This window comes from Cavia porcellus, unplaced genomic scaffold (genome assembly GCF_034190915.1).
Source record: "Cavia porcellus strain 051 isolate PalLab524CR breed Dunkin Hartley unplaced genomic scaffold, mCavPor4.1 scaffold_28, whole genome shotgun sequence".
Lineage (NCBI taxonomy): Eukaryota > Metazoa > Chordata > Mammalia > Rodentia > Caviidae > Cavia > Cavia porcellus.
In genome coordinates, this window is record NW_026947511.1 from 35,227,066 (window position 1) to 35,248,293 (window position 21,228).

General features: G+C 44.5%; 1 long non-coding RNA gene across 1 annotated transcript in view; it reads left to right on the forward strand.

The window, feature by feature from the left end:
• Positions 1-21,228, forward strand: part of LOC106028472 (uncharacterized) — a 62,723-nt gene that overhangs the window by 26,228 nt on the left and 15,267 nt on the right. The window contains exon 4 of the long non-coding RNA XR_001202098.3: positions 15,763-15,900. This is a non-coding gene — a long non-coding RNA (uncharacterized LOC106028472). The remainder of the gene's footprint in view (positions 1-15,762; positions 15,901-21,228) is intronic.

Sequence of the window (21,228 nt, forward strand, 5' to 3'; positions counted from 1 at the left end):
AGTCTACTGTCCACTTCCAGGCTGTCAGCCTTCCTTTTACTTCCTGTGAAGGGGGAGTGTGTTCTTGGGTACCTGTGTCTGTTCCTGTCCTTAGCATTGGGCAGGATAACAGTGACACTTCCTGGAGACCAACTACACACTATGCATAGAGCTGACTTTCCCATAGGGCACCAGGAATTAAAGACAGGGCCTTGATGAGAGAGGTGCCCCTGTTATAAAGAGCCAGGAGCAAAGGGTTACTGACACCTGTCCAGGGTACTGAATAGGTTCTTCTGTCTCCAGCCATCACTGCAGGCTGGACCTGCATCCCACATAGTCCCAGCCTAACAAATGAAAGCCTAGATCTGATGTTGTTCAATATGGAAGTCAATAACCCATGGTGGTGTTTGAGAACTCGAAATATGTTTCTGTTGGATGGCGCTAATTTAGGTATTAAAACCATTTATATTATAAGTGGAGGGAGTCCTAGGAGGTAATGTGGGGTCTCTCTACTCCCACTTCTCATGCAAGAGCTCCAAGGCAAGTTTCTCCTCCACCCCATGTGATGGTTTCTAAAAGAGAACCCAGTCATGAAAATGGAGGAAGAGATCTTGGAGGGAGGAAGAGATCTTAGAGAAAGGAAGATTGGCACCTTATTTCATTTTGCAGGCAGGGAAATTGTTACTGCCCTTTATTTGCGTACTGGACAGGGTATAAGATAACTGGAGTGGTAAAGGTAGAATTATGGTCTCTTAAAGATGTCTGGGTACCCACTCTGGCAACCTGTGGATATGCCGCCTTATATGGTGAAAGGGGCTTTGCAGACCTCATTAAATTAATGACTTAAAATGTGGGATCATCCTGGATCATCCAATTGGGCCTAATCTAATCACAACTCCTTGGGAACTGAGAACTTTTCTTGACTGTTGTCATAGATGGGGTGATGGGGTGAAGAAGAGGCAGGAGACGTCAGAGGTGTTAAAGAACTTGCCTTGCCATGGTAGACTTTGAAGATGGAAGAAGGGGGCCACCATCCAAGGAATGTAGGCGCCCCTGGCAGCTGAGAACACCACCAAACCAGATCCTGTTCTGCAGGAAACATGGCACACAACCCCTTCTGGCTTCTCTTGCTGGCAAGAGAACACGTTCAGGTGGTTTTCAGCTGCTAAGTTGGTGGTAGTTTGTCACAGAAGAAACAGGAAACAAATAGAGATGGTGGGCTGGAGAGAGGGTGCTGAAGCCTTGTGTGGATTGCTCACGAGTTGAGTGTATATTTTGAAATGCAGCCACATGCACTTGAGCTCTTCTGCTGAGGCTCAGCCAAGCAACTGGCTGCAGGGGAGGCTTTGGGGCAGTCCCCAAGGGTGGCTGTGAGAGGGTCAGAGGGGGTCATGTGAGCAGCTCTTGGGCATGTGCAGTGGAGCTCTCTTCCTGAGGATTCTCCTGAAGAGCTCATGCATATGTTCCGAGATGCGTTTGGGACTTACTACATAGAGACAGTTAACAAAGATGGTAAAGAGACTACCACACTAGAGCCATGCAGTACTAGTTAGATAGGCTGGGTTTTACTAAGTAACAAATAGCCCCAAATCATAAGGTCTTAAGACAATGAAGATATTTCACTATTTGTTACAGCTTGTGTCTAGAATTCCCCTAAAGCCTCACAAAATCATAGGTGGGGCTTTTTCAGAGGTAGCTGAATCTAGAGTATATGACTGATCATGGTGCAATGTTAGAATATTTTTTTCATGCTAGAATTAAGGGTGCTAGGATTAAGGGAAGGTGATTACTAATCAGTCTGCTAATTGGCACCACCCTAACCCTGGTAACCAGCACACAATATAAGGGACAGAAAGACGTTGTCTGTTCCCTTGTTTGTTGCTTTTGCTGTCTTCTCCTGCCATGGACTGTTTCACCTCTGGGATTCCCCCTCTGCCATGTCACCATGCCTTGGACCCAGCCAATTATGAACTGAAACCTCTACAAACTGTGAGCTAAATAAACCTTTCCCCCTTTAACTTCAGGTGTCGGGAGTTTGTCTCTCAGCAATGAGAGAAAGATGACTGAGACACGGTTAGGGTTAGTCTGACTCTGTGCATCCTGATGCAACTCAGACTCCTATGACAGTGACTAAACCAAGTCACAGGGGTCCACTTAGCCTCATGGGACAGAAAATATAGTTTCACCATGTGTCTGGAACAGGAGACATTTACTGACCAGCAGTGGCGACCGTCAGTTGCCCTCCCTATCGTTTCCATCCTGTTCCCAGGCCCACAGCAGGAGAGAGCAGGAGAAAGGAGCAGCAGAGGAAGGGAGGCCAAGAGAGGAGGCCTTGCCTCTCCCCCATGGCAAGACTGCTAGTAAGCATGGGAGGAAGCCGAGGGTGCGAGCACTAAATTAGATGTGCAACTACAAGTTCAGGCCAGACTGGACTTTCAGTTTCAATATCGAAAATGAAAGGAGGCTGGGGGCTCTTCCTGCAATGTGACTGCAAAAAAGGAACTAAAGATTCATCAGCGCATGGATGAAGGCAGTGCTTAGAAAGTCGTGAAGCTGTTTTTAATGTGCAGTCCACTAATTTCAGACTCTGTTAAACTGTCTGCCCATGCATTTAATCCTCAACATGATCCTTTCCAGTAGCCCCTATTATTGCCTTCATCTTTACATACAACAAAACTGAGGCTCAGAAGGAGCAAGTAACGTGTCCCATAGTGCAGAGCAAGCAGCTAGCTAGGACTGGAACCCAGATTTGTCTAACTTGTGGCAATACTCCTGCCTCAGCCTCTCACGTGCTGGGATTACAGACATGCATCGCCATGGCCAACTTTTTTTTTAATGGATGCACTTTAAATATCTGCTTTACTGTGCCGTTACCTTGATGTAAGTGACTTTTCTGGACAAGGAGAGACATGGCTGCAGTGTCATCCCTTTTGTGGGTAAAAGACTTAACAGAGCCTCAGGATGTACTAGAGGGACCCAGCATTTCTGCCGGCTTCCTCAGTGCCGGGCACTGATAGTACCTGCCATGCGTTACCTCATGGGGCCCTCTCTTAGTGACTTTTCTAATTGCGGAGACAAATTTGACACCCAAAGTTGAAGGAGGAAAGTTTTATTTAGTTCACAGTTTGTAGAGATTTCAGTCCATAATTGGCTGGCTCTGAGGCAGGGTGGCACACGGCAGAGGGAAGCTGTTCATAGCAGCAGAAGACTGCAGAAATAGAGAGACAGAGAGGAAGAGGGAGAGGGAAAAGGTGAGGAGGAGGGGGAGAGAAGGATTAGGGCGGTGCTAATCTGGTCATTGGACTGAGCCAGCAGTCACCCGCCCTTAATCCCAGCACCTTCAATCCCAGAATTGCACTACAAATCAACCCCACACTAGATTCAGCCACCTCTGAAAAGACAAAAACAAAGCCTATGACTGCTTAAGACTTTCTGGGGGACATCTAGACACAAACCATAACACAACCCCGGGGTGTTCTACAAGTAAACAGCTTCCTGCTAGGAGGCATCAGCAGATAATATAATTTGGCTAACATTTGAGGAGATAGTAGATTTAACCCAGGTGTAGAGATGTGCAGCTGTAGTCCCAGCTCTTCGGACACTGAGGCAGGAGGATCACTGGGAATTTAAATCCAGCCTGGGCTACATAGTAGAGTTCAAGTCCAGTCAGGAATACATAGTGAGATTCTGTCTTCCAGGGGGAGTTGGAGATTTAGACCTTGATTTCAGAGTTTTCAAAACACCCAGCAACAATGTCCCAGTGAATGAGTTTTGGAGGAGGGAGAGGCCATGCTTGTGTGGTGCAGTGGAAGCCAGGAAGGTGGCAGGTGATGGTGCTTTATTAAGCACTCATGGGAGTTTGGGGACAGAGTAGCCAGGTCTGATGGGTACAGAGACTGTGTAGGAGCAGTGGAAGCGAGAGGAGAGCCGGGTGCAGTCAGATGGGAAAGCCAGGCTGAATTTGGTGCTGTTCTCTTGAGCCCTGGGGACTACATCGAGCGAGACCTGGCACCCTGATGGTGGTGTGAGGAGGAGAGGGAGAGAAGGATTAGGGCAGCCAGGGGTGCTGGGGCAGCTGCTCAGGGTCATGATCCTCTTAACATAGAAGGTGGGAAGCATGCGAGGCTTTGATCAGGCAGAAATAGTCCTCAAAAGTGAGGCATGTTCTGGGCTGGAGGAGACAACAGGAAGTGTCCCAAAGGCAGCAGGACAGACGCCACTGCATGGAGATAGAGAGGTGGCACCAAGCAGCACTGAGCAACATCCTGAGCCCTTTTTATTTTAGCCCCTTAGTTTATCTGACTCCCTGTGAGCCCTTTCCTACAGGGGATCAGAGAAATGCAACTCGCCAGTGGGTAGGCTGCTGGTCTTGTCTGTCTCCTGTCCATTAAAATGTTCCCATTCTTTATTTTTATCTTCCCAGCGAGACTGTTTAAATGGCCCTCATGGGACTGACTCAGGGTAAACACTCAGCCTCCTCTCCAAGATGGCGCCTGGCTGTTGGAGGAGTTAACTGCATCCTCCAGGCAGCAGGGAGCGGGGATTGGTTCTGCAGAGCACCCTCCATATCCAGGGACTCCTCTGATCTGTCCCTTGATGAAGGTGTGATGGCCTCTTCTGGTCTTCTGGGAGAGGAGTTGCTGGCAGAGTCTGTGTTGTTGACTGTGTGTCTTCAGGACACAATTTCCCGGTTCTGTGGCCTCTTTTCTTTGCTCTCTGGCCTCCCTATAACCTCTGAGTGTTCTCTGTGATGAGGAATGGGAGTGCCACTGGCATTTCCTGCAGTCCCTGCTGTGCTACCACCCCCTGCCATGTTGGGAAGGCACGGATGGTTGGCTTTTCCTGGAGATTGCGCCATCTTGCTAGTAGACACAGGAAGTAGACCAGAAGGCCTTGGCTTTCCATTCAATCTGGAATGGAAAGGGGCGGCTTCGGGAGAGAGGAAAGGGAGAACACACTGGTCTCACCTTCAGATTCTCCTCCTTGACTCCATTTTTCTTTCATATAACACTCTAAGCAGTAAGAGATGAACACCCTGGCTTTATGAGAAGTATCCCGCTCCAGGCAAGACGGTTCAGGGAGCTGACTGTTTCCTAAATTGTAGAGATAGACAGGTAAGTCAGGCTTGGCCAATCATATTCCCTGATTTCATTGGTCAGTACTGGTTCAGAAATGGACATATGACCCATATTGGTGTTGGCCAATCAGATTCCTTGACTCTGCTGGCCACTGATTGGTTCAGGGATGGACATGTAACCCACATCTGTGCAATGAGATGCAGCCCTGGGGACTTGTTAAAACTTAAAATTTTTAAAAAAATTTTATTTTGAAAGTGGTAAAATACAATAGAACAAGACAAATAAAGCCAACTAAGATTGTACAGTGAAATTGGTAGAGAACTTCATAGCAGGTTACAGGGATAACAGTAATAGGTATCACAGTATATTTCGTTATCTTTACAATAGTTGTTCCTTCAATCACATATATCAAAATAAAATGAAATATAGAACATTATAGAACTTATCAAAACAGAATATTGAATAGAGCAGTACCATTAATCAGAATAGAGCAAAACAGTAATAAAAATATTTGCCTTCAAAGAGATGGTAGAAGGAAATCCCCCTTATTTACCATGGTCAACCTCCCAGGAGATGCTCAGATTTCTGGTGCCCATTTGCTAACGGGGGGAACAAGATATGGGGGGTAGGGGAAGTAGGATGTTTGACTCTAGGCCGTGCACCAGTAGGTTCACTATTGCTTAGCAGGGAGGCATGCTGGTTGCTTGGTTTCCCAGCTTCATAAATTCCAACATGGTGTGGATTTCAGAACACACTGGTGGTTCTCCCCCTGGAGGGGCCATAGTCTGCCACACTGCAGCCACTTAACAGGGAGGGGAGCTGCTTGCTTGGTTTCCCAGGGTCCTAAGTTCCAACATGGCGTGGATCTCAGGAGCCGCTGGTGGTTCTCTCCCTGGAAGGGCTACAGTCTCAAAACTTATGATTTTTTGAACCACTGTCTAATTTACACAAGATCTTTAGTGTATAGATCTTCAGTGTTTAATTTGAATTTTACAAACATATATTTACTGTGTAGACAACACCCAAATTAAATTAAGACATTTCTATCACTTGAAGAAATTCCCACAGCATCTTTTCCAGTCAGTTCCAGAAAGTTTCTTCTTGCCTCTGTTCAGTCAGCACTACCTTATCCAAGCACACACCAGGGCCAACCACTGTTCTGACTTTTATTGGCAAAGATTATTTTTCCTGTACTAGAACTTTCCATTCTGGAATTTCACTATCTTCCATGATCTCTTTGCCTTAATCTAATGTCACACTAGTTTGATTACTGTAGTTTTATAGTAAATCTTGAAACCAGGTGGCATACATTTTCTTACTTTTTAAAAGATTACTTGAGGTATTTAGATTTTTAAAATTTTCATCAACATGTTAGAACCACTTTTTAAAAAGCCCCATATTTTGGTACTTGGTGACAGGGTCTTTGGGAGGTAATTAGGGCCCAACGAGGTCCTGAAGGACAGGGTTGGTGCCCCTAGAAGAAAAAGCAGAGAGCTTCTTCCTGTTTGCATGGACAAGGGCCAAGGGCAGGCCATGTGGACACACAGTGAGAAGCTGGCTGTGTGTGAGGCGGGAGGGAGTCCTCACCACAGTGGGTTGGTGCCCTGGCCTCAGATTCCAGTTTCCACAACTGCGAGAAAACAAACCTCTGTCCTTTAAGTCAGTCAGTCTACGTTATTTTGTGATAGCCAAGTAATCTAAGTGTAACTTGGTATGGCAGGCTAATATACTGACCTGTTGAGTTCAGTGTTCAAAAGCTCCCTTCCTCCCTCCCATCCTTTCTCCTTGCCTCTCTTTTCTTTCCCTCCCTTGCTTCCTCCCCCTCTTTCCTGCTTTCCCCTTCTCTGCCTTTATTCCTCTTTTGCTGTTTCCATCCTTTCCTTCCTTTCGTGTTTTCTTTCATATTCTCTCCTCTCCTTCCCTTTCTTATTCCCTCTTTTTCTTCTTTACTTCCCTTCCTGTCTCACTTCCTTCTTCACTACATTTTTTTAAATCCTTCTCTTCTTCCCTTCATTCATTCCTTCCTTTTTGGAGAGACAGTCTGAACACACATGGAAGGACACCAATGTATTTCATGCCATGGCTGGAGCGTGGTCCTGCCCTTTCGGACACAGCAGATCTCTGCAGTTTTGTTGCGGAGCATAAAGATCTGTTGTTGAGGCCAGTGATGTCACAAAAGCACACAGCTTTTGATGGCACTTGTTATGTAACCCAGGAAATATTGCTGTCTTTGTTAAGCGCTGTTAGTGTGGATGCTCCCTCTGATGAGGTAAGGGGTGGGGCAGGAGTGGGGAGTGTGTGGGAAACACCCACCCTGTTAGCACTGAATCTTCATTGGCAAGAGAGGCAAACCTAGCTCGTGTGTTTCCCAGACACTTGGTTCTCAAGGTAACGCTCTGAGATGGACAGTATCATTGTCCCATCTCGGAGATGAGGAAGGTGAAGTTTAGCGAGTTGAAATGTATAAATCTAGGCCATGAGACAGTGACATTGAAACCCCATTGTTCATGCTTCCTATTTGGAGACTCTGTCTTGGTTTCCTGTGGGCCGCACATGGTGAGAGACAAGGGTTTGCAGGGACCAAGTATGAATCTCACCATTATATCCAGCAGATATTAGAAGAGCAGAGACAATGAGAAAATGATTGAGCACAGCAGAAACATCTTCATGGAATGATGTTAAATTCAAGATTCAGGAAGAAAAAGATCAGGAATCCAGGAGCTCCTTAGGAATTCTCAAGGTCATAAGTTGTTCCTAAGAGTCCCTTGTTCTTTCTTTTCACTCACTGTGTGTAGTTAAATTTTTGATTAAGAATTAAGAACCATTTAGTTAGTAGAGTGAAATTATTGCCCCTACTGGATATGAAAGCTTGGGAAAATGCAGGCACACATTGTTGTGCAGTATTTGAATAATATAACCTTGAGATTTCTTAGCAAGGTCAACAGCCCCATACAGAACCACATGTCAAAACTGCTAACTTAAGGACTTCTTTTGATTTTCTAAAACTTGCTATTTCTTGGAACACTACTCATAGGATTTGTGCACTGTACACTGTGCAAGTGAGCATGTACATATTTGCTTTATTTGCAAGAATAATTCACCTTGCACAGCAAAAGTACGACAAACACATCCTGCTGAAGGACCACAGCTACAAGTGAGACCCACCAGTGTCCCTTCAGCCTCCAACTCCAGATGTCACTTTCTTGCTTTTGACTTTTCACTTGATCTCAGGGAATTCCTTAAAACCAGTCATGTCTCTCCATTATTGAGCTTTAATTCCTACGTGAGAATGGTGGTACTTTTTTTTTCTTTTCCCCCTTTCCCATTCCCCCTCTCTCCCTCCTTTCTCCCTCTCCTCCTCCTCTTCCCTCCTTCTCTTCCCTTCTTCTCCTTCTCCTCCTCCTCCTCCTTCTTTCAGGGTCTTGCTATATAGTCCAGGCTGGCCTTGAACTCACTGTGTAGCTCAGACTGGCTTTGAACTCATGGTGATCTTCCTGCCTCAGCCTCTGGAGTGCTATTACAGGTATGCACCACCATGCCCAGCTCTCTTGTTTTCTGACTGACTTTCCCTTATAATTGAGATTTGGAAAATCATTTAGATGTCCTGAGACATTTAAATTCAGGAACTTTTTGTTGGTTTGTTTTCTTGGGGCAGGGTGTCTCTATTTAGTTTAGGCTGGTTTTGAACTCTAGATGTAGTCCACATTGGCTTTGAACTTGTGGAGATTTTCTCGCCTCACCCTCTGGAGTGTTAGGGTTACATCTGGTGAAGCTCCACCTTGTGAAGGCACCATCACCCATCAGCAGTGGTGAGCAGGGACCAAAGCCTGCGTGCATTAACTTTTGGCAGAGACATTTCAACGTGAGATTCTGGTATCCACATCTACCTACCTCCAAATACAGGCCTGGGTGTAATTCCCTATCACTTACTGGTTGATTTCTCACTGATGTTGTAAAATTTAGAATGACCATGGTTTCCTCTTCCTTTTGGCTACAGGAAGCATCGTCTGTAGCTCTGCAGAAGGGCACAGTCTGCCTTTCTGCATGCTGGTCACACGGCTTGCTTTATGCTTTTCCTGCCCTTTCACCCCTTCGTTGTTCATTTCCCTCTCTGCGTCGGACATGTTCATTCAGGTCACCTCACATTTGGATCTAATTAGCTAATTAACTGGGCCCAGACTGAGAAAGTCTAAGAGTCGGATGTGCAGAGCAGTACAACGTGCCACCATGTGAGGTCACGGGAGGGGTCATCGGAGGTGTGGGAGAGGCTGGAGGACCATTCGGCTTTAAGAGCTCGGCAGCTCCCAGCTTTCCTGATTATAGCTTGGAAGTAGGTCATTGTCCTGCTGTGCCCATAGCCATCCCCCAACGAGCTGCACCCTTGTGCTCCTGATGAAACCTTCATCCCGCACAGGCCCCCATCCTCGGGCTGCACAAGCTAATGAGACTCTGGAGCCTGGGGATGCAGGCTGCCTGGTACTAGCAGCACAGATGACATTAATAGCATGTGACTAGCAGTGGATTGATTGAGTAAGCAGATGTTAAGGCTTGGGCTGGTAATGATTCATGACTATTTGGGAAAAACCTGATAGGGATGCTCCCACTCTGAGAATTAATTAGTTTATGCTTCATCAGTTGTATTGAGCAGAGCGTAAATAGCCCTTCTGAGTATTGAGCTCTAGAGTCAGAGGAATTAGCATTCCTTGCACCTAGCCAGACAGGAGAAAGGGTGGGGGCCTTCTAGCCATAGAGGAGCAGAGGAGGAGCAAGGGGACAGAGGTGTGGGTATTTGATACTTGCCTTCCCAGCATCCTCCTCTCTCTCTCTCTCTCTCTCTCTCTCTCTCTCTCTCTCTCCCTCACCCTCTCTCTCTCCCTCTCCCTCTCCCTCTCCATCTCTCTCTCTCTCTCTCTCTCTCTCTCTGTCTTCCTCTGTGTGTGTGATCACATGACCAAGGCTGGGCCAGTCCTTGGCCCTGCATTGCCTGGACCACAGCGGTTGGTTCAGGAATATGTTTGTGTGACCCACTCAGTTACTATGAGAGTCCATGGGACATTTTCTGGGAATTTAGGGAGAGTCATTCTTTCACTTTTCCTGAAGAGGAGGAAACTGCAGCAGCCGTTATGGTACATATATATTAATTTTGGTCTGTTGTTTTGACCTTTTGAGATGGGACTGGAGGTCTCACTAGGTTGCCAAGACTGGCCTCAAGTTGTTTGCCTCAAATGATCCTCCTGCCTCAGCCTCTTGAGTAATGAGTTATCAACTACCAGGCCTGGTTCCATATTGTGATGATAGCTCTTAAGACAAGGAGTCACTCCCAGCCTTGGAATTTCCCCAGCTGGTGCCAAGAGCTGAGATAACTGTCCTTACTGAGACCCATTCAAGTCATTAAGTTTATGGTGACCAACCAGCTGCTAACTGGAACAGCTCATCTCCTGCATTTTGAACTGCAGACTGATCTGTCTTCATTGCAAGCTTGACTGTCTAATCATTTTATTCCTCAGCCTAAAAAATCCTCCCAAGCTAGACACAAGGATGGAGACCTAGAGTCCTACGATTTGGGAGGCTGACCCAAGAGAATTGCTTGAGCCTCAGAATTTGAGGCCAAGTCTGGGCAATGCAGTGAAACCTCAGCTGAAAAGATTAAAACCAAATTCTCCCAAGCCTGCAAGTAAAAGGTCAAACACCTTTGTATGGCATTCAGGAGGTTACTGGTTCAGCTATGAGGTCTGATCTCCTCCAGGAGTCTGGAGTCCCACAGTCCCACTCTGTGTCTTCGCATACACTCTTCCCTCTGTCTGCAATTCCTGTCCCATCTCTGTCAGTGATGTCATTGTCCTCTGTGGTGATGTCTCTGTCCTTTCTCTCTTAAAATGTCTGGTAGTCAAATATTGGTCCCCTCAGATGAACTTCTGAATTCCTTCTTTGAATTATTTTCATGTATTTCCTTTGTTTCACATTATGGATATTTCTTGGACTTTGCCTTTCAAAGTTCTTCTTCTGGTGAATGTTATTTTGCTAATCTCATTCTAATTTCCAGCAACCTTTCTTGTTCTGTGTTTCATTGTACAGTGAACTTGCTTCATGGATGGTGTTTTTTTGTTTTATGAATGAAATAGCTTCTTGAATTTCTGTGCTTTTCTGTTTGCTGAATGTTCAAAGATTTGAGGGGCTGGGGATTTAGCTCAGCCGCATAAGAACCTGCCTTGTAAGCAGGCGGTCGTGAGTTCTATCCCCGGTACTGATTAAAAAAAAAAAAACAAAGATTTGGACGAAGACCCTTGGCTTGATCAAACTTTAGTCAGGCTTCTGAACTTTCTCCTAGGCCCATCTGTATGTTTCCTCATACACTCACTTTTAATCACAAATTCTGCAAAATCAGCTTAAGAAATAACCCCTGACCTATACTTGGTAACTCCCAAATCTGACTAAAATTCCTTACTTTCCATTCTTGGTATCTGATCACCTAAATCTGCCTTCAACAAAACAGTCTGGTTGCTTCAGTCAGAATTCGCCATCAGACTTGATGTCTCCTCCAAGTAATTTCCATCCGTTGGCTTCCTGCTCCTTTGGCTACAGGTCCTCCTTTGACCCTGTGTTTTGAGAATGGAGCCCAAGTGTGTAGTGGGGTCTCTTCCCCTCTATTGCAGTGATCCCAAATATAATTTGTCCTTATTCACTTCTTTTAGCTTTTGTCTGCATCTTTCTTTCTCTCTTTCTTTTCTTCTACTTCTTCATTGGTTCATTTTTCTTTATTCTTGGTTTCTCACTCTAATGTTGGAGACTTGCTTCACATGTCTGCTGATGCCTAGTTGTCCACGTATCCCTAAGCAAGAGGGCTTGGGAGCACTGAGGTCATAGGGTGTTTTAGTTTATATCTGGATGTCCTCCCAGAGCCTTGTGAACTAAAAGATGAGGCTTTTGGAAAGTGACTGGATCAAGGGGCCTTTGACCTGACTTGGTGTTGGCAGGTGGGGCCTGGTTGGATCTCTTGACCTCTCTCTGCTTTCTGTCTGCCCTGTCTAGCTCTCCTTCACCATGCCTTTCTGCCATATGGAGCCAGCCAACTATGCATTGAAATAAACCTCTCCTCCCTTAAATCGCGGATGTAAGGTATTTTGTTCCAGTTTGAGAAAAATGACTAAGACACAGGGTCCCCCACGAGGCTGAGCAGGAGCTGTTATTACTCTGGGAGGGCCTGAGCACAAGCATACAGAGGCTACACTGTCTACATGAGCTGTCATCTTGCCAGCCAGTTGATTCCAACTCCTAAGAGCACATTCTTGCTCCGCACTGGGTGACTTGTGCTTTGATGTAGGGCCCATTGGAGTGTGGGATGGTGGGATGAAACAGGTGATACTCCTTATAAAATCTTTCAATAAACTCCTGTCTTTTCATGCCCTATTTTGCCATTCCACCTTCCTTCTAAGGTGGCTACTCTTAGTCTTAAACTCTGCTTGGTTGGACATGGCAGAATGGCTGCCTCATTGGTGGCACCCTATTCTTGTGTGTTCTAGGCTGCCTCTCCTCCCATCCTAATTCACACATTTCTGTTCCCTGGAGGAACAGAAGAAGATAGGAATGCCTGCTCTCAGCCCTTCCATTCCATACTGTCCTGGCGGTTCTAGCCAGATTAAAACTCAACACTGCTAGGAAGGATTTGATGATTTATAACTGAAAAGTATAAGAAGTTAGGCCTTGCTGGGTCTGTTATCATCAGGAGTATCTTGAGGCTCTGCTTCGCCCTGTGTTAGCTTACTTCTCAGGCAGGGTCTCCAAAAATGGCCCAGCAGCACCAGGCCTCCTGCTAGCAGCTGAAGTATAGAGAAGAAGAGGTCCTGGCCCTCTTCTCATTGTCCCCGCTGCAGATTCCAGCACATCAGTGGCCTGATTACTGTGGCCGTGTCACTTTTGGATTCATTTACTAGTTGGCAAGATTTTATTTTGAGGAAGGGCTTGACTGGTGCTGAATTTCCTGAAAACATCTCTTGTCTTTATACATAGTGATTCTTTGCCTGGGTTCTTGGGTCACATCTTGCTCTTCTCCAGGTCCTGAATTCTGCATGAGTTTCTTTTCCACCTCTGGGCACCCACTGCTGCAGAGAGGAACACTGGGAAACCTGAGAATGTTCCTTCATTATTGCCTTGATTACTTGGCTCAGATGCTCTTTGGAGTTTGTTTCTTGAGTAAATTGGTCTGAGATCACAAATTTCAAACTAAGCCTGCAGTTTTCCAGGTCTTCTCTTATTTTAGGGTTATCATCTGTCATATCTTTGACTACTCTTCTGTGTTTTCTTCTTCAGGAATACCAAATAAAAGCTTGCTGGGTATCATTTACCTGTCCTTCTCATCTGTCACATTGTTTTCCTAACATTGTAAGTCTTGATTCTTCTCTTTCTAGTTTTTGTTGCTTCAAAGCCATTCACGTTTCCATAACTAATTTTTTAGTTTCCTTCTATTTCTTTTTTTAAAATTGGCATTAATTTCTTGTCATCAGCTTCAGTTTTACACTTTCCTTTTCCTTTCTTAATTTTTTTTTTTTTGAGACAAGGTCTTACTATGTAGTCCAGGAAATCCATGAACTCATTGTATAGCCCAAGATACTCTCAAACTTGTAACATTCCTCTTGCCGGAGCCTCCCAAGTGCTGGGATTGCGGGCGTGTACCACTATGCCTGGTGCACTTGTCTTTTTCAAAGAGCTTATGTTCTTTTAAATTTTTTTGGCAATCTACAAGAATCTCTTGCCCTCTCAGCCCATGCAAGACCTGATGAGGGGAACATGTAAAGATCCAGGGTACATGAAAGCCATGCTGAATTAGCTCACAAGCATTTATTTACTCACAGAGCATTCTGAGTCATCATTTCTGAATCCAAAGTTTGGTTGACTTAAAAGATTAACTTTTTAATAAATATTTTTGCTTTTGATAACCATTCCCAAAAATTTTTTTTTAAAAAACCAGACCAAATGACTGAATGTCTGTTTATCCTGTACTGTTATATGGTCACAATATTTAACCTTTTTTGATTTTTGTAAGGGCTCACTGCTAAGAGTTTGCCTTGATTCTGAGAGGAGACCTTGGACTTGGAGTTTTCAGCAATTCTGGAACTGTTAAGACTTCGGTGACTCTCAGAGATCAGCTTTTACATAATGAGATGGGCATGAGCCATTTGGGACGGGTGGAATGTTATGTTTTAGATTTAGAAAGCCCCCTCCCCCTCAAAGACTCCTTTGTCAGAGTGGGGCTTTTGGATGGTGACTGAATCATGGGGACAATATACTTATTAGTGGATTGATTCATTGATACAATTCATAGCTAACTGGGCTGTTAGGAGGTGGGGCCTCAGTGGAAGAAGTGTGTCACTGGGGATGTGGCTTTGGAGGGTGTCTCTCCTACCTGCCTCCTCACTTCTGTCTCTGCTTCTTGGCTGCCATGACGTTAGCAACTTTTTTCTGCCGTGTACTTCTACCATGATATTCCTGTCTTAGAGCTGGTCAGCCATGAATCGTAACTCCCAAACTGTGAGCCAAATTAAATCTCAATTCCTTGAAGCTGTGGGTGTTGGATATTTTGTCCCATTGACAGAAAAGCTGATGAATACAGTCTCTTAGTCAGCTAGGACTGCCAGAACAAAATACCGAAGGCTAGGTGGCTTAACTAACAGGAATTTATTTCTTACAATTCTGGAGACTTGAAGTGCACAGTCAAGATGCCAAGTGGTCTGTGTCTGGAAGGTGGGTTGGATAACTACCTTTTTTTTGCTATCTTTACATGGCCTTTCCTTCATGCATATAGTTGAGAGAGAGAGAGAGAGAGAGAGAGAGAGAGAGAGAACATATATTCTAAGATGTCTTATTAGGTCTTTGAGACACCCCACCCTTATGACCTCATCTAAACCTAATTTTATTCCCCAAAGACATAATTTTCAACTACCATTGTAATAGGGGTTTTAAATGCCAACATATAAGCTTTGGGAACATTATTAGCCCACAGCACTGTGGTATTATTACTATTACCAAGTGACAACACCTAGATTATATAGAGAATCTAAAATTACAGATACTATTTTAACTCACTCATAGCTAGATGAGAGAATTCCCCCTTAGTTCCAAGAAATCAAAACTTTTCCAGAATTTTTTCCCCCCTGTATTCAATTTGACACAGAACATGCCCTGTTCAGGGGTAGGATAGCAAATATAGAGAATGATTCTGTCTCCTACCCTTAAAGATACAGCTGGGGTGAAGGAAAGAGCCCTATCTTTAGATGATAGCGTCCACCTGTCCAGACAGGAGACAGGGCTTTGAGGGTGGTGTGACACTGGTAATGGAGACCTGAGCCTATTATCTGGGAATCCAAAAGGTCTCTGAAGAGGAGCTACTGTGCCCACCATATGCTCAGGGGCAGGCAGGAAATTCCATCAATGGTGACACAGTGGCAGCCCACACCAGATAGTTTCCTGCTACATCAGGCTGCTCCATAGAGGGGCCTTTGGGGAAGAGGATGTTTTGTGTGGAGCCACCTTGGACGAGCTATGTTTTTGTGGGAAAATTGAGGTCTTCACAAGCTAGAGCACCCAGAAGCCAAATCCCTATATGCCTTCATGATGTCACTACAATCCCAGCAGCTCTTACAAATTCATGGCATATTTTGCATGGGTTAAACTCACTTCCATTGAGTTATATGCTTTGTTATCACTACAGGCAAGAGGCTTCAACCTATATACAGGAGACAGGCTGAAGGCCCAAAGGAAAATTCCTCATGAGGTGGCATTTGTGTGGAGGACCAGTCTTTCCAGAAGGGACCCAGGCCATTACAGTAACTTCCACTACTCTTGTGAGGTGAGTAGCTATTCATCAACACCCAGTATGTGATCTGTGTGCACCAAATTTTCTAAAAGAATACATTTGCTGTCTGTTGGTCTTCATGGACATTTACTTGCCATGGAGGACACAGAGGTCCAGAGAGATCTGATCTCTCTCTCAAGGTCACACAGGTAGGAAGTATGAGAGCTGGTGTTCAGACACCGATCTGTCTGACCCCAGAGATCATGGGCTTTCTGTCAGGCTAGGAAACATGTGCTTGAAAAGTAGAAAATGGTGTTGATGATCTCTGATGTCCACAGGAGACTGAATAACTATGCTCATCCTTGGGGTGGCTCCTGGGAATCTGTCATATTACTCGTAGGAGTTTGCTCTCAAGGAGATGTGGGGCTCCAAGGTTGCTTTCTGCTCCTGCCCTATGAACTTGGAGGCTGGGTTTTCAATTGTAAAGAGTTATGCCTTGCCACGTGGGCCCTGAGTCCAGATGGAGCCAATTGTCATAAAGTATCTTAGAAAGCCAGTCATCCTGTCATCTCTTTTACTGGTATGATGATGCCCTTTTGCTGAAGACACCTGTGTGCTCCTCTTTTGGGCACTTGTGCTGCAGAGAAATGGAGCAGCTACTGGAGAGGAAAGTGGAGTTTTGAGAGGCAGTTTTTCTTTAATAAAAACCTGAGTACAAAGCGATCCTAAGCTAGAAGGAATAGAGAGAGGACACAGGATGATGCAAGGAGACAGGAGAAGTGGCCAAAGCCATGGCCTGGAGTGGGCAAGGGAGGGAACTAGACCACAAGATGGGGGTGGCTGTAAGGGGACACTGAATGGGACTGTGGTGATCCTATACTTCTTGCACTCTCCTGCAAGAGCCCTGTAGCTTTGTCCAAGGGAAGACTGGAGCTCCATTTCTCTTAGAGCCTCAGTTTTGGTCTCTGGTAAAATTTGGGTGATGCTACCTCCTCTCCAGAGTCACAGGAAGTATTACACAAGCAGATGCAAGTAGAGCCCTCAGCATGGGAAATAAGAGTGGGCTCATTGCTGCACAGTAACGGTTACCATTGCAGTGTGCTTTGTGCCAATCTTTCACCAAATGTAGAAATAAATAGTTAAAAACAATATCAGTCTTCACATACTGTTCTGTTAGATGCTTTCAGCACTTACGTATATATTAAGGACAGTGTGCCATGTCATATAGTTAACTGTGACAAAATTCAAAAGCATATGCAGTTCATTCTGGTAGGTGGGCTAATACTTCACTTTAACTAATTCCTATTGTAGACATCACATAAGCTGTTGCTTGCTGTTTTGTTATACACAGCACTGTTTTGAACTTCCTCGTGGCACTTTTAAATTTTATTTTAAAGGGGATAAAAAAGAATAAAATCAATCAAAACAAACCAGTGTAAGAGATATAGGACTTCAAAACAACAAAATTAACAATAATTACCATAATGCCTTTCAATGGCTTCAAAATTGCGGCAGATACCTTTGGACATAGTTAAAAAATCAAACAACAAAATAGAATAGAATAGAAACAATAAAAACAAAACAATGAATGCAATAAAGGATTTTAAAACAAGTCAATAGTAAATCGAGAATTGCTACCTTAATATATCTTGCCATCCTTGAAATGGCTTCTCCTGCCATCAGATTTAACATAATCAAACAGAACAAATGAGAATAAAACCCAACGTAACAAAACAATAGAAATGATACAGGACCTCAAAACAAGACCATAGGGAATCAACAATGGCCACAACCCTCAGAAGGAGATCCCCACTAGATGCCACGCTGTGAACTGATATCCTCTGAACCTATGAGCAGACCCCTGGCCCAAGACCTGCAAGGTCAATGAAACAGTAACGCACCACAGGCATCCAATTGCATTTCACCTCCATAGCTAGCATCACAGCCTGTGTTTCTCCAGATAAGGCAGTCACATACAGGGGGGACGAGGGAGGATTGGTACTTCTTGTTTGCCAGCCTGCATGCTGGAAGGGGTTTGGGTCTAGCTGTTCCCAGTCCAGTGGTGGCCCGTGCATGGCGCTGCTTCTCAGACTGGGCTTGTTTGCTGGTGCAGCATTGTTCTGTCTTCCCCCAGTCTGCAAATGGCATTGACTCATGGGGAGAGACTTGGGTCTAGCTGTTCCCAGTCCAGTGGCAGCCTACGCATGGTGCTGGTTCCCAGACTGGGCTTGTTTGCTGGTGTGGCATTCATGACACTATTTTTATTCCCTTTTATTTCTACCAGTGCAATTGCAGCTGAACTGAGAATGATGTTTTTCACCTGCCTCTAGGTAGAAGGAAGAGAGGGGATTGGAGCAGTGCTGAATGATGGTACCCAAAAAGATACAGGAACTGGTGTGATGTTGTTGCCCTCAAAACCCAGGCAACACATCCCAACAGTCTCAGGCTACATCCATTTGCTTATGGTTCAGACCATTGATGAGATGTAGGTAAAATCTCCTAGATCCTTGACAATTAACACAGACTTCTGTGGCTGGATATTCCTCAGTTCAATACTGTTGTCTCTCTGGAGACAGCATCCCATGCCACAAGTTGAGGGCCCAGGCCTCCCCTTTAGATAGTAGGTGTAGGGACCAGATTGTCACACCTGAGTTTCTGGCTGATCATGTATAAATCAGGGTGTGCACACCCCCAGCTCAGATTTGATTAATATGCTAGCATGGCTCACAGAACCCAGAGAAATATCTACTTCCACTTACTGATTTATTATACAGGATGTTACAAATGAAATTGATAATGAGCACTAGTGAAGAGGCGGTAACTCAAATTGGTTTTTAGCACTCACTGTGAGATAGGAAAAGGGTGGAAAATTAATTTGACTCTCGTGTTCAATGGTGGGGTCTTTGGAGGTGATTAGGATTAGGTAAGGTTATTGGATGGAGTCCTGGGATTTTACAAGAAGAGGGAAAGAGATCAGCATACACACAAACACATAACACAACAAATTTACACACACACACACACACACACACACACACGTGACATGCTGTTTGAACTTCCAGCTCCCAAAACTGTGAACTAAGTCTGCTTCCTTCATAAAACACTCAGCTCAGGTATTTTGTATGGTAACAGAAAATGGACCAATTTAGATGGATAGGGCAAGGTGTTGGGGACGATTGGCGCTTCCGTGCTCTCAGGTGATTTGCCTTCCAGGACGCTTCATATGTTCTGGTCTTTGAAAGCTGTCCAAATCCTGTCCTTTGGGTTTTCATGGAGGCTGCATTACATAGGAATGACTGGCCATCGATGACCACTGTAAACGTCAGTCCTTCTCTTCTCCTTGGAGGTTAGGAATGGGGCTGAAAGATCCAGTCCTCTAATCTTGCCTAGTTTGTTCAGGTGACCAGCCGCCATCCTGGAGCCACCCATGACTGCCAGCCATGTCACCTTTTAGCACACTAAAGACACCACTTTGGAGATTCTAAGAATTTAGGAGTGTATGCTGGGAAACAAGATCAAAGGACAAAAGTACATGTGTGTGTGTGTGTGTGTGTGTGTGTGTGTGTGTATATAAATGGTAGTGAAGTTTTATTAAAGGTTGAAAAGAAACAGCCTTTGCAGAACAAGTTTGGGCCAAATAACTGTCGGAAAAGTAGTACACCCTACAGTGTGAGGGTGGGTCAGCATACAAGACAGAACACAAATATATATTTTACAATATAATAATACATATATAATTTAAAATTTTCCAGTCACCAATAATATTCTTTAGCAAAGTCAACATACCCAAAACATTATGACCTCAACATGTAATCAAAATATAAACACATTATTAACAAGACATTACATTCTCTGCCCCCCCCAAGTACTAAGACTTTTAAAAAATCTAATACAGGGCTAGGAGAATAGCTCAGTGACAGAATGCTTCCTTCAAATGTGCAAGGTCCTACTCTCAATCCCTAGTACCATAAAAAAGATTTAAAAAAAAAAGGGAAACAAAGATCTACATTCAGTTATACATAGGGGTGGTAGATTGTCAACTGGTGGTCAGCGTGTAACACTCAGCTGAACTGAGTCAGTATGGTGCTGGGTGTGGAGGGCCCACCTGAGGACTGTTGCCAACAGCATAAAAAGGAGACCTGGAGAAGTTGTGGGGGTGTTGGTTCTCCTGTTGCCATTGGTTCTCCTAGAGGAGCCTGTCGAGTTTCTTTCCTGATATGAACTTGGCTGTTAGCCTCAGAGGAGCTCGGGTCTATGCCTAAGGGTGGCTGCGGTTCACTTTAGGGGAGCTCTGGTCCTTACCTTGAGCTTTGCTTCCTGGCTCCAGTGCAGATCCCTCAGCCTGCTGGCACACACTTTCTAGCTTCCACCGTTGACCTTTGGGCCTTCCAGTGCAGATTCATGAAATAAACTTGCATGCGACATTGTTCTGGGCTCTAGGCCTCCAGTTGGACTTGTGGGGGGCATTGTCATGGGCTCTAGGTCTTCAACTGCTCATGGAGGACATTGCCATAAGATCCAGGCCCTCAGCTGGATTCTTTTGGTCTTAAGTGTGTAGACAGATTTCCTGTACTTTTTTGTACCGGGGATCGAACTCATGACCTCACGCTTGCAGGCAAGTGCTTATGTCAGTGAGCCAAACCCCCAGCTCCAGCACTTTTTTGTGTTTGGCTATTTGGGTGATTATTATAAAATAATTCTATAAATTATGTGTCCTGTATTAAATTGTTTTCCTTGCAAACGATGACTACAATATGTGTGTAATATAGTGTGATAATTTGATACATGCATACAATGTATAATGACCAAATAAGGTAATCAGCATTTTCATCTCCTTAAACATTTGTAATTTCCTTGTATTGGGAAACTTTGAACTCTTCTCTTCCAGTTCTTTATCAAATATATAATAAATTGTGAACTGTATTCACCCTATTATGCTATAAAACACTAGCCCTTATTCCTTAGGTCACTGTATTTTGGTACCCATTTTCCAAACTTTCTGTGATCACTATTTTACTAAGCTCTAAATCTTTGAGATCTAGTGTGTGTTTTATTCTTCCAGCACGTCCTGGTAGAGATGCTAAATTTTGAACAGTTAAATTGAAATATAGTTTTCCTGAAACAGTAACTTGCATTTTGTGGGAAAATATTTTATACTGTTTTAGTTTCTTATATCTTAAAATAATTAAAATTCAACTCAATAAAATTTTGTTTCAGCCATGTGTAGTGGCACACACCTGTAATCCAAACTCTTTGGAGGCTAGGGCAGAAGGATTGTAAGTCTGAAGTTAGGCTGGGCAATTTAGTGAGACTGTCTCTTAAAAAAAGTCAGGGTTGTAGCTGAGTGCTTTCCTGGTGTGTGAATCCCTAGTCCTGCTCCCT